Raw genomic sequence first — 13,633 nt, 5'->3', positions numbered from 1 at the left:
TACAGTGCGGCTGGGGAGCTGTTGACCTCGACTGGGGACATTGTCGGGCGGTGGAAGGAATACTTTGAGGATCTCCTCAATCCCACCGTTATGTCTTCCACTGAGGAGACTGAGGCTGATGACTCAGAGGTGGACTCGTCCATTACCCAAGCCGAAGTCACTGAGGTGGTTTGCAAGCTCCTCGGTGGCAAGGCACCGGGGGTGGATGAGATCCGCCCTGAGTATCTCAAGTCTCTGGATGTTGTGGGGCTGTCTTGGTTGACACGCCTCTGCAACATCGCATGGCGGTCGGGGACAGTGCCTCTGGAGTGGCAGACTGGGGTGGTGGTCCCTCTTTTTAAGAAAGGGGACCGGAGAGTGTGCTCCAATTATAGGGGAATCACACTTCTCAGCCTCCCAGGGAAAGTTTACTCCAGGGTACTGGAGAGGAGAATTCGACCAATAGTCGAACCTCGGATCCAGGAGGAACAATGCGGTTTTCGTCCTGGTCGCGGAACACTGGACCAGCTCTATACCCTTCACAGGGTGCTCGAGGGTTCATGGGAGTTTGCCCAACCAGTCCACATGTGCTTTGTGGATCTGGAGAAGGCATTCGACCGTGTCCCCCGTGGTATTCTGTGGGGGGTGCTTCGGGAGTATGGGGTTCGGGGCTCTTTGCTAAGGGCTGTCCGGTCCCTGTACGAACGGAGCAGGAGTCTGGTTCGCATTGCCGGCAGTAAGTCAGACCTGTTCCCAGTGCATGTTGGACTCCGGCAGGGCTGCCCTTTGTCACCGGTTCTGTTCATAATTTTTATGGACAGAATTTCTAGGCGCAGCCAGGGGCCGGAAGGAATCCTGTTTGGGAACCACAGGATTTCATCTCTGCTTTTTGCGGATGATGTTGTCCTGTTGGCTTCTTCAAACCAGGACCTTCAGCATGCACTGGGGCGGTTTGCAGTCGAGTGTGAAGCGGCTGGGATGAGAATCAGCACCTCCAAGTCCGAGGCCATGGTTCTCGACCGGAAAAGGGTGGCTTGCCCTCTCCAGGTTGGTGGAGAAGTCCTGCCTCAAGTGGAGCAGTTTAAGTATCTCGGGATCTTGTTCACGAGTGAGGGAAGGATGGAGCGTGAGATCGACAGGCGGATCGGTGCAGCCTCCGCAGTGATGCGGTCGCTTTACCGGTCCGTCGTGGTGAAGGAGCTGAGCCAAAAGGCGAAGCTCTCAATTTACCGGTCGATCTACGTTCCGACTCACCTATGGTCATGAGCTTTGGGTAATGACAGAAAGAACAAGATCGCGGATACAAGCGGCTGAAATGAGTTTCCTTCGCAGGGTGGCTGGGCGCTCCCTTAGAGATAGGGTGAGAAGCACAGTCACTCGGGAGGAGCTCGGAGTAGAGCCGCTGCTCCTCCACATCGAGAGGAACCAGCTGAGGTGGCTCGGGCATCTTTTTCGGATGCCTCCTGGACGCCTCCCTGGGGAGGTGTTCCAGGCATGTCCCCCTGGGAGGAGGCCCCGGGGAAGACCCAGGACACGCTGGAGGGACTATGTCTCTCGGCTGGCCTTGGAATGCCTCGGTGTTCTTCCCGAGGAGCTGGCCGAGGTGTCTGGGGAAAGGGAAGTTTGGGCTTCCATGCTTAGACTGCTGCCTCCGCGACCCGGTCCCGGATAAGCGGAAGAAGACGAGACGAGAGACGAGACGAGGCGCGCAGAGCGTCTGCGAAGGGGGGGCTTCGCAGACGCTATCTGCGACACCATCTGCGAGGACTGGGTTGTCAGCATAAAATGGCCTTTAGCCTAACCTGCATGTCTTTGGACTGTGGGGGAAACCTGAGCACCATCAGCCGCTGGGCTCAAACCCAGGACCTTCTTGGTGTGAGGCGACAGTGCTAACCACTGCACCAGCATGCCGCCTTTAAACTTGACAGTGTAATCCATATATAAAGTCATAGTAACTGCAAACACTTTATGAAAAAAACCTGTACATTTATCATCATGGATATGAACAGAGATTATTACACAATGACTCCTACCTGGATTATCCCTTTTGCCCTTTTTTCTGACCTGGGCATAGGTTGCATCAGCCGTTTCAGTAAAATCCCCTGGAAAATGAAACAAACACACACACACCAACTGAATTACAGAAAGGGCTGATATGTTATAGATTTTTTTATCATGATGTTTCCAGTAATGAGGTATGGTATATTCTTTCTTTTTTTCTTCTCCACCATAGTAAATCTGTGAAGTTTACTACTGTTAGAACAATTTAATAAATAGTGGTAAGAGTAAAAAAAAAAAAAAAAAAAAAAAAAAGATTGCTGAAATACTACCAAATAAATAAATTACTGGTATATAATAATGGTATTTATGTGACAGTTGGGTGATTTTGTATTCCATCCATCCATTATCTGTAGCCACTTATCCTGTACAGGGTTGCAGGTAACCTGGAGCCTATCCCAGCTGACTATGGGCAAGAGGACAAGTCACCAAATCATCACAGGGCTGACACATAGAGACAAACAACCATTCACACTCACATTATCAATCAATTTAGAGCCACCAGTTAGCCTAACCTGCATGTCTTTGGACTGTGGGGGAAACCGGAGCACCGGCTGCTGGGCTCGAACCCAGGACCTTCTTGCTATGAGGCAACAGCACTAATCACCGTGCCAGCCCTGTGATTTATATTGTTAAGCTGTAATTTCTTTGCACATTAATTAGTCTCTATAAGGAGATCTGCCAAATGACTGAATGTGTAGGAAGTATAGTATTTGACTGCACTTCCTTAAATATCTCTCTTTGCCTAAGCAATACTGTTGTCTGGAGAGACTGTGTATACTCTTTGAGCTCATCTTACCGTTATCCATGTTCTGCTTCAGTTCTGAGTACACAGTGTCAGCTCCCTCAATGCTCTTTCCTAATGGGCAACAGTCACTTATTTAAAACACATAATTCATATTAACCCCATAATAATTGGCTTTAAGATGAATAACTGATATTGCACAATGCAAATTGAATGAATTTAGTCCCACCTTCTTTTCGCTTTGGCTTCTTTTGTTTTTTCACCTCAATTTCAGCATACGTCACATCACCTGGGTTGGTGGCAGCATCTACAAAAATGAACAGACACAGCTTTCTTTTCTTACTCTTCATGCTTGTATTTATACAATCTTTAAAAAAAAATTAAATGATATGCAGTACCCCATACCCACATGCTATTTTACAGTTCCTAACCAATTGCAGTGACTCGTCCTAATTTCCCAGATACTGAACAAAACAACAAAATTTTCCATAAATTATATATTCCTAAGACTAAATGGTCACAGTTATCCAGAAGATGATGCAGAAAAAAAAAAAAAAAAAAAAAAAACTTTCCATAAACACATTTAGCTTAACCATCAATCTCTTGTCATAAAGATTGCAATCTGCCAATCCTCATAATGCCACTGTTTTCAGTTTGTCTCAGTTTTTTTTTCTTTGAGGAGTGAACTGTAGTTTTGTGAGATTCATGTTTGTTGATTAGCTTGGTCATTAAAGGACATTGCACTTTTTTTTCCACTGTAGACCACATTTGTAGCATAATCAGCCATAAGTGCCATTAGTTTTAAGGGACTGATTTGAATCTACACGGTTCACTTCTGTTCACTTCAGCCTATATCGCTGTTGTCCATAGCCACATCTTTAAATAAATAAATCATCCAGTTTCACTCGCCTCCATATAGGTACAAGCCATGATACTACCTTCACCATGTTTCACCATCACACTCTTAATCTTTATTGTATTTGGTTATACAGCATTTTTGCAGGCTTGTTAATGAACATTTGAGCAAAGCATAGCCTCAGGTTTCTATTTTTTTCCCCATTATATCATATAGTAAACTTGTACAGGAAACATTCACTGACTGATCATTGTTTTGTTTTGAACACTTTTGATTGATCACTGATTGATTGATCTTTATTCAGTAAACTATGTATTGTCTGATTATAAATAAGGTATTGCCAAACCTTAAATTAATGTTACTGACACTTCTTTGTCTTTGAATCAAACTGATGCCAGGAAAAAAAAAATAAAATGGAATATCAACTGTATAGTTAGTGTTATCTCTCGGAGATTTTGCTAAAGAGTCTGAATTTTTGTCACTAAATGTGGCCAAGAGCCAATTACATCTACAGAAGGAGCCATTTAACTGACACTGCAGACAAACTACAGATCTTTTCCCTTAGCCCCTCTTGCCTTACATGCTCGTCTTAAAACAGTTGAATAAATATACCTTGTTAGAAAAAGCTCACTGTGTAACAATCTTCAAAAGCTTTTCCATTGGAAACCATCACATGAAAGTGTGCATACACTAAAGTGTAGACACACAACTGAATTGCAACATTCAAGATCCTGAAGGTTGTGGCCAGAAAAGTGTTCAAAAATATCAGACTGGCCCATGGCCTGGTAGAGCATTTGAAGCAAAAGGAGTGTATTACAATAGTGCACTATTGTACACTAAACAATAGTGTAGTTCCTATTGATTCCATGATTTAGTCCATAAAGGTGGAATTATTTCTTAATTAATTTCAGGTCAAATAGTGTGCACTGGAATACAAATTCTTACACATTGCACTGTGTATGTAACTATGTTTTTTTTGTTCTTCTTTTCTTTAGTTATACAGTGATTATGGCTGCTGTAACCCACTTAATGAATGAAAAAATTGCATTGATGTTATATCTCTGATGAAATTTAGTCAAAAATATGTTGTGTAGACGTAACTCTGTCATCCCATTGAAGTGTCACAGGATATGTGCAAAAATGAAAAACTGCATACAATAAGTACAACATTAAACAGTATGTCATACAGGACATTATACTTACCCTTGGACTTCATGTTTGCAAATTTAATTGGGGAGTAAACCACATCACTTGGCCTCAATGCAGAGACATCTGATGAGGGGAAAAAATGTAATTTAGGCTGTTTGCATGGTAAAGAGCAGTAGCTAATGAAGACTATTTGTTCCTACAATAAGTCTGCTGTTCTTTTAAAATAATGTGCAATCAAACCATCTTACTTTCACTGCGAAGTTTAAGCTTTTTCATTTCAATTTTGGAATACATCACATCATCTGGCCCTCTGGCTGCATGATCTAAAATAGAAATTTGTTTAGATGAATGCAAAAGGCAAAAACAAATAAAAAAAAAAAAAAGAGTTGACATTAGTTTCATGCAGTATTTTTACCATTTTGTTTCTTTTTTCTAGTCACAACCTGTGGGTTGACTGTATTACTGAAGCCAGCTGCAGAATCAGCTAGAAGAAAATAAAATGGAGCCATTAGAGAAGCTACTGCAATGCTATGTTGCCAGATCTGTCTATTTTAAACATAGAAATCTAGATAAACTATACCTGTGGTCCTGGTAGCAGCATTTTCATAGACATTTTCACCATCTTTTAAAGAAAAACAAATTAAAGACTTTAAAGAGAAAATATTCAACAAAAACACCTTGAAAAACAAATGCTGATGTATTTATTGTTATTGAAGACTGACCTGCAAGCTGATTGGTGTCCTGATTTACTGCAGAAGACTGAGACTGATATTCTACACCTTCTCAACAGAGTAAAGCAGTGAACAGGTTAAAACATTGCCTTTGCAGGTAAGTAGTATATTTAGAGCAACATGAACACATAACCAAAAAAAGAGCTAGAAGGGACATAATTTTTCCTCAAAAAAGACAAAATATGTGCAAAAAATCTGCTATCAAACCTTTTTTCTTCTTGTAACGTAACAGAAGGATCATTAAGATCATTAAGATGGCAAACACGAAGGCCAAGCTCAGTCCTAAAATTAGTCCAGTGGATCTCGGAGCTGAAACTAGGGAAAGCACAGATCCGTTTAAATACTATTGTTACAAATGTAATTCAAGTAAGATGACATGATTCCCTTACCTCTGACTGAAACCCAGCTTTTTGGTGACTCTCCTCTCTGTGGGTGTTTACAGTGGTAGAAACCTTCATCTGACTTTGAGACACTCCTGATGGTCATCTCTCCTGTAGTCTGCTTCTGGAGAACTGAATCATTTTTATAGAAATCAACACCAGACTCTGAGATCTTTGTGTTGCGATACAAACAGCGTAAAGTCAGAGGACGTCCCTCAGTAACAGGATGGACAGGACTGTCCAGGATCACGTCACCATCTGTAGGAAAGAGAAAGAAGACACTGAAAACAGAATATGTGCAAAACGCAGTGTAATTCTCCTTTATTAGTGTAAGATTCAGTCCTTTACAAGGCTTAGAAAACACATTGCATTTCTTTGTGAGATTGCTGCATTTTATGGAGTTGTTCTTTATTCTTTAACATGCCATGTTTACGTGGGGCAGAAAACACAAATGGGGTATTTTATCATTTTATTGTTGCAGTCTCAGAAACAAAGATGCCAAACTGTACGTTTAGCTGCTTATATATCTGGGGTTGTGTGTTTTTTCTTTTGATTTGTTTCATATTTGATATTGTGTTTTATATTTGTGATGAGATATGTACTGGCCGTCATGTTATTTGTATTTGATGTTAATGGGATGTGACGTTGCATGGGTTGGGTTTCACATGGACCCTTTTTATTGTTGCACACTTACTCTGAAGTGGACGAAGCCAGTAGCTGATTAGCGGCTATGCCGGTATGCTGCATAGTCTAAAGTTTGTTTTACCTTGTTGTATGCCTGAAAGTCCTACTCATTTCCCTCTGAGTGATATGCAGCCAGCGAGGTGTGTGTTTTGTTTTTTTTTTTGTATTATGCCTTCTGGTGTTTGTTGGTGTTGGAATTGTCTAGTGATTGTACTCTCGAGTTCCGAATAACCGTGCATGCACGGCTATTTATTTTTGCGAAAAATTCCCGCCTGCACGGTCTTATTCGGGCCTACACGCTTATTCTATTTGTCAATACAAGCACGTGTGACGAATGAGCGAAAATAACGCCTGAACACAGACGACTCACTACGCACATGCGCAGACACAACGAAGCACCGCCGATGCACCAACACCACTGCCGGTGGTAAACAACGGTATCTATGATTGATTTGTATCTATTGGCTGATCATCCCTTCATATTCTAATTGTGATATTGTTGAAGAATCGGATGAAGACTTAACGGTTCATGCTCTTTCACCTGCTGGATTCAAATGGTGCAATAAAGTCTTCCTCTGCCTCTGTAATAGAATTTTGACATTTTTAAATTAGAATTTTGATGTTTTAAGACCTTAAATAAAGGTAAATTAAAGCAATTTGCATACTTGAGTTTCTCAAGCAAAAGTACTCTACTAGTATCCAGATATTCTTTTTGTTTTAGATAAAAAGAACACGAACAAGAAATTTTGACAGCCATGATATTTGTCTGTTTACTGAATTGATATTTGGTCTCCAAGATCTGTTCAGCATAATTTTCTAGACTACAAGTGTGCTTATCGCTTATTATATTTGTCCTAATGTGCCATCCTATACTCTTATTCCCAACTGCACTATTATTCGAAACTCGAGAATTTTCCGGCCTTCATGCTTATTTCCACCCTATACTCTTATTAATTTTTGCCCATTTTGCCGCCCTACACTCTTATTCCCAACTGCGCTATTATTCGGAACTCGAGAGTATGTGTTGTTACTATTCTAAACAGTTCGACGGTGGATAATGAAATTAAAGGAAGAAAATAAATCCATCAGTAACTGAAGAACTTGTGTCGCGTGTTTCCTGGAGGGGAGTGATAGTCGAACTCGAGCTGAAATTAACATCGGACAATAGACTGAAGTTACTTTTGCAAGACGGAGTCGTTTGTCTGTTCGGGGTCGCCTGTGAATGAAGTTGTTCCTGCGACTGACACGAACTTATCTGAAGGAGGCTAGTACTAGTGCTACGTCTTTTAGTTGAAGAAGGAGCAGCATCAAACAGATAAGCATCAAAAAGAGTTATTTTTTTCTTTTCTGATTGTTTTGGTTAAGACTTTTAATCAATTGATGAACATTTAACGTGGGTTCATGGACATTAAGAAAGGCATTTTAATGGGAATCTGATAAATGCAATTGAACTTAAGTCATTATATTGTTGAATTAAGGAGTTTGTTTGTATTTTTATTTTTATTGGGTTCAGTATTTAACTTAAGCTGTGTTTAGGTTGTGATTAGCTCATTTGTGAGCCTCATTATTTTGTGTTTGATGTTATTTTTCTTATTAATTATTTGATGCTTATTCGTTTGCTTGGTAATTACTTGCTTTAATCTGAGCTAATAGTATTCATCATGTTTCAATGTGGTAAAAATGATAAAAGTGATGATCTGCCTGAGTCTAAAAAATTACCAGAGCTACAGCATTTAAAAAAAATAGCTGAGCATGATTTTGAGCAACAACAGATTAATGATCCAAGTGTGTTGGGACATCAAAATGAACCTCGTAGAAGTGTTAGATCACGCAAATTAACGGAGAAGGGTAAAGACCTATATAGGGATAAGTTAAAGTTATTGCTGCTACATTTTAATAATGTTTATGAATGTTGGAAAGTAATGGCTAAAGTGGCAAAAAAGTCTGTGGAGCAACATCATCCAAGCGATATTCTTCAAGAACATATAATTCGTATTGAAAAGGAATTGGCTGAACTTAATGGGATGTATGATGCCTATAGGACAGTTGACACTCCAACTCATGACATGCGTTGTAAATTGGATAAGAGTATCTCAATTACTAATGTCATAATACAGAATGCTAAGTCTTGGATACAGGGAGCTGATGACGAATTGCTTTGGCCTGAAGCTGGCTCTGTTTTTTCTTCCTCAGTCTCTAGTATCTCTCTTCCTGTTACCAAAGGCTGTGGGGCTAATTCAATTTGCTCCAATGAGTCGCTAGCAAAAAGACAAGAAGCTGTAGCAGAGTATGCAGCCACAAGGGCTGTGCTGAAGATCATGAATGAACAAGAACTTAGGCGAGAGGAATTGGAAGTGCTTCAAGCCAAAGATAAGCAGATCATTGCAGACCAAGAAGCGGCAGCATTGGCACGGTGGCTCCAGGAAGAGCGAGAGGAAGTTGAACGAAAAATTAAAAGGCAAAATGAAGAGGCTGCTCTATTGAAAAAGCTACAAGAGGAAAATGCCACCAGGAGACAGTCTGTTGAAAATTTACAGAGGGAGTTGGACTGTTTGGAAAGACTGAAGCAATTGAATGCTGTTAGAGCAAAGCTGCAAGTGTACGATGAAGTCAATATGGCTATGGATCAGAGGCCTGATATTCCAATGAGTGTGCAAGTAGCTAAACAAGCAGATTGTGGGCAGGATGTCCAACTAAATGTGTCAAGAGGAGGCATTTCTAGTGATATACAAGATCTTGTCAAGGTATTGGCTGAGGCTATATCTGCAAATAGGCTACCGGTTCCAGAACCAACTATTTTTTTATGGAGATCCCCTAAAATTCAATCACTGGAAGTTATCCTTTCAAACTCTAATTGAGAGAAAAAATATTCCAGATGAAGAGAAGATTTTCTTCCTTGAGAAATATGTTGGGGGTATAGCAAAGGAAGCCCTAGAAGGCTATTTCTGGCTCAAGTCAAAGGATTCTTATAGTTCAGCATGGAATCTGCTTGATGAAAGATACGGTCAGCCTTTTGCTATTGCCAAGGCCTTTCGAGACAAATTATATGCATGGCCTTGTATAGCTGCTAGAGATGGTGCTGCATTACGAAAATATGTAGACTTCCTGCGTAGTTGTGAATGTGCCATGTCCCAAAATATTAATTTGCATACTCTCGATGATCCAGTAGAGAACCAAAAACTTGTTCTCAAGTTGCCTGAGTATTTATGTCAGAGATGGAACAGGAAGGCTACACTTTATAAACTAGAATATGGAAGATTTCCAAATTTCAGCTATTTTGTAACATTCTTGTCCATGGAGGCTAGTATTGCATGTAATCCAGTGACTTCTTACCATGCTTTATGGGCAAGTGAACCAGAGAAGTCTAAAACAAAGAGTCAAGGTTCTGTTGCCTCTAGAACTCAGACTTTTGATGTCAAAAGCTTTAGTACAAATATAAATGACAATTGGGTTACTTGCATATTTTGTAAGGAAACAGCACATAGCCTCCAGAAGTGTCATAAATTTCTTGAGCAACCTGTTACTGAAAGAGTCAAATTTGTTCAACATGAGCTTTTTTGTTTTGGCTGTTTGAACCCAGGCCATCAGTCAAGAAGTTGTAAGAGGCGGTTGATTTGTGATTACTGTTCCAGACGTCATCCCTCTTGCTTACATGAAGACCGCTTAGATCAGGAATCCAAACAGATGCAAGCAGGCTGTCAAGAAGGTTCTGCATCACAAACCATCACAGCAGAAACCACTTCCAATAGGATTTTAGAGAATGGTAGCAGCTTTCAAACGTCAGCAATAGTCCCAGTTATCGTGTCAAATAACTGGGGGAAGGAAATTCTCGTTTATGCCCTGTTGGATTCACAGAGTGATTCCTCTTTTATTCTGCAGCATGTGGCAGATGCCTTGGATATGACCACAGAGCCTATAAAGCTGAAGCTATCAACCATGTCCTCAAGGGAAACAATTGTGTCATGTCAAAGGTTTAAGGACTTACAAATAAGAGGGTTGAATTCCATCAAGGAAATTACAGTGCCAACAGTGTATACTTGTGAATTTATCCCTGCTAATAGGTCACACATTCCTACTCCTGAAATTGCAAAGGCATGGCCACATCTAGAGCATCTTGTAGAGTATATTGCTCCACAAAATCAATGTGAAATCGGCTTGCTGATAGGATACAATTGCCCACAGGCTGTAATGCCCAGGGAGGTTATCTGTGGGAAGGAAAATGAACCATTTGCACAGAGGACTGACTTGGGCTGGAGCATTGTGAGCTATGGTGACCCAGGTGAACAGTATGGCGATGTATTTGGTGTAAGTCATCGCATTATTGTAAAGCAGGTCATTCCTCAGCATACGGTGTTGGGTCAGCTCAAAGGTGAGGTCCATTATGTGTTTAGGACCCAGATTAAAGAAACAATTGCTCCAGATGATGTCGGAGATGATAAGGTGGGAGAAGTCAGTGGAAGTGATCCAGAACTTAAAGCTGTCCAGGTGTTCAGCACCAAGGCAAGGGAAGAAAGGACATTGTTGGATCGACTGACAAAGTTCTCTGATTGGAAGAGGGCCGTTAAGGTTGTTGCATGTCTTAAGCGTTACGTGAAGCATTTTAGTAGTCGTAAGTCCAACTATAGTTATGCCACAAGCATTGAAAGACAAGAAGCAGAGTTATTTATAATTAAATTGGTTCAACATGATGCATTCAGTTCTGAAATGGAAAGTATACAAAGGGCTGTCGAAGTAAGATCTAAAGACCAAGCCAATAAGCTGCACCGATTGAGCCCATTCATAGATGAACATGGAGTCCTTAGAGTTAGTGGACGTTTGATAAGATCTACTCTTCACGTTAAGCACCCTGTCATCATCCCAAAGGCAAGCCATGTGTCCTCCCTGTTTATCAAGCACTACCATGAAAAGATACATCATCAAGGGAGAGGAATAACTGTAAATGAATTGCATGCCAATGGTGTCTGGGTCATAGGATGCAGCAGTGCAGTTGCAGCTCATATTTTCAAGTGTACAACCTGTAGAAGGTATAGAAGCTGTACACAGGAATCAAAAATGGCAGATTTGCCAATTGAAAGAATGGAAACAACAGCTCCATTTGCTTATTCTGGTCTGGACTGTTTTGGTCCATTTTATGTGAAGGAATTAAGAAAGGGGCTGAAGAAATATGGCCTTTTTTTAACATGTGTTCCAGAGCTGTATATATTGAAATGTTGGACGATCTAACTTCAGATGCCTTTATTAAATGCACTCCGTGCGTTCATTGCAATACGTGGGAACGTGCGACAGCTGAGATGTGACCAAGGGACTAACTTTGTGGGAGCTGGAAAGGAATTCACTAATGCATTGAAGGAGTTTCAAAATCATGAACAGTTGAAGGATTATGGATGCGAGTTCATTATGAATGTTCCATCGTCTAGCCATATGGGAGGTGTATGGGAGAGACAAATAAGGACTGTTCGTAGTGTTTTAACTGCAATCCTTGATAAATCTGGCAAGAGACTTGACAGTGCTTCATTAAGAACTTTTTTGTATGAAGTGATGGCTATTATAAATAGTAGGCCATTGACAATTGAGCATTTAAATGACCCAACAAGTTTCGAACCACTCACGCCAAATCACGTTTTGAAGTTTATCCTAGCTCGGATGGAAGGGTTAGGAAGGTCAAGCTATTGATGAGTGAAGCAACCTTATGGCCCTTTTCCACTACCCTTTTTCAGCTCGCTTCAGCTCACTTCAGCCCGACACGGCTCGCGTTTCGACTACCAAAGAACAGCACGACTCAGCTCGCTTCAGCCCTGCTTAGCCCCTAAAACTCGCACGGTTTTGGAGTGGGGCTGAAGCGAGCCAAACCGAGCTGAGTGAGGCTGGGGGCGTGAGCAGACACTCCCCTGTGCACTGATTGGTGAGGAGGAGTGTCCTCACATGCCCACACACGCCCCGCGAGCACGCTGGGATCTGTAAACACCGTAAACCCGGAAGAAGAAGAATTACGAATTACGAGAATTTCTGAAGCCTTATGCGCCTCGCCTCATCTATACGCTCTTGCCAGTATCTGTTGGCGTTGTCGGTGACAACAAGCCACAGAACCAAGACCAGCAACACTAATGACTCCATGTTTATTGTTTACTATTCGGGTCGTGAGACGACCGCTTAAAAGCTCACTGATGTCACTGTTTGCGCTGCTTAACGACATCACGTGACGTCCACCCACTTTCGCTAACTCCACCCAATGTGTCCACCCACTTCCAGCCAGCACGGTTCAGCGCGGTTGTAGTCGAAATGCAACTCCAACAGCCCCGCTCAGCTCGACTCAGCCGCGTTTGTAGTGGAAAAGCGGCATTAGACCATTCAGGGAAGCGTACCTCTAAGCCTGTGTATCTTGAGAGACCTGTTCAAAAGATTGTTCTGCTGCTTGAGGCTGAATAATGTAGTATTTGCATTTTATTAAGATTTTATAATGGTCATAGGTACTAATGTGGGTTTAAGTTAAATCATTAAATGACTTGGTGGGAGTTTAGCTGCTTATATATCTGGGGTTGTGTGTTTTTTCTTTTGATTTGTTTCATATTTGATATTGTGTTTTATATTTGTGATGAGATATGTACTGGCTGTCATGTTATTTGTATTTGATGTTAATGGGATGTGACGTTGCATGGGTTGGGTTTCACACGGACCCTTTTTATTGTTGCACACTTACTCTGAATTGGACGAAGCCAGTAGCTGATTAGCGGCTATGCCGGTATGCTGCATAGTCTAAAGTTTGTTTTACCTTGTTGTATGCCTGAAAGTCCTACTCATTTCCCTCTGAGTGATATGCAGCCAGCGAGGTATGTGTGTGTGGTGTTTTTTTTTTTTTGTATTATGCCTTCTGGTGTTTTGTTGGTGTTGGAATTGTCTAGTGATTGTATGCGTTTTTACTATTCTAAACAGTTCGACGGTGGATAATGAAATTAAAGGAAGAAAATAAATCCATCAGTAACTGAAGAACTTGTGTCGCGTGTTTCCTGGAGGGGAGTGATAGTACGTATCCTCATTACTGCATTGGTATATT

General features: G+C 41.3%; 1 protein-coding gene and 1 long non-coding RNA gene across 2 annotated transcripts in view; one reads left to right on the top strand and one right to left on the bottom strand.

Moving 5' to 3' along the window:
* The window catches only part of LOC132873716 (uncharacterized), a 30,863-nt gene extending 22,868 nt beyond the window's left edge, over positions 1-7,995 (top strand). The window contains exons 3-4 of the long non-coding RNA XR_009651598.1: positions 5,504-5,615; positions 5,961-7,995. This is a non-coding gene — a long non-coding RNA (uncharacterized LOC132873716). The remainder of the gene's footprint in view (positions 1-5,503; positions 5,616-5,960) is intronic.
* LOC132885533 (titin-like) overlaps positions 1-13,633 on the bottom strand; it is a 978,782-nt gene that overhangs the window by 163,677 nt on the left and 801,472 nt on the right. The window lies entirely within an intron of this gene.

This window comes from Neoarius graeffei, chromosome 1 (genome assembly GCF_027579695.1).
Source record: "Neoarius graeffei isolate fNeoGra1 chromosome 1, fNeoGra1.pri, whole genome shotgun sequence".
NCBI lineage: Eukaryota > Metazoa > Chordata > Actinopteri > Siluriformes > Ariidae > Neoarius > Neoarius graeffei.
This window is presented reverse-complemented; position numbering and strand designations above follow the sequence as displayed.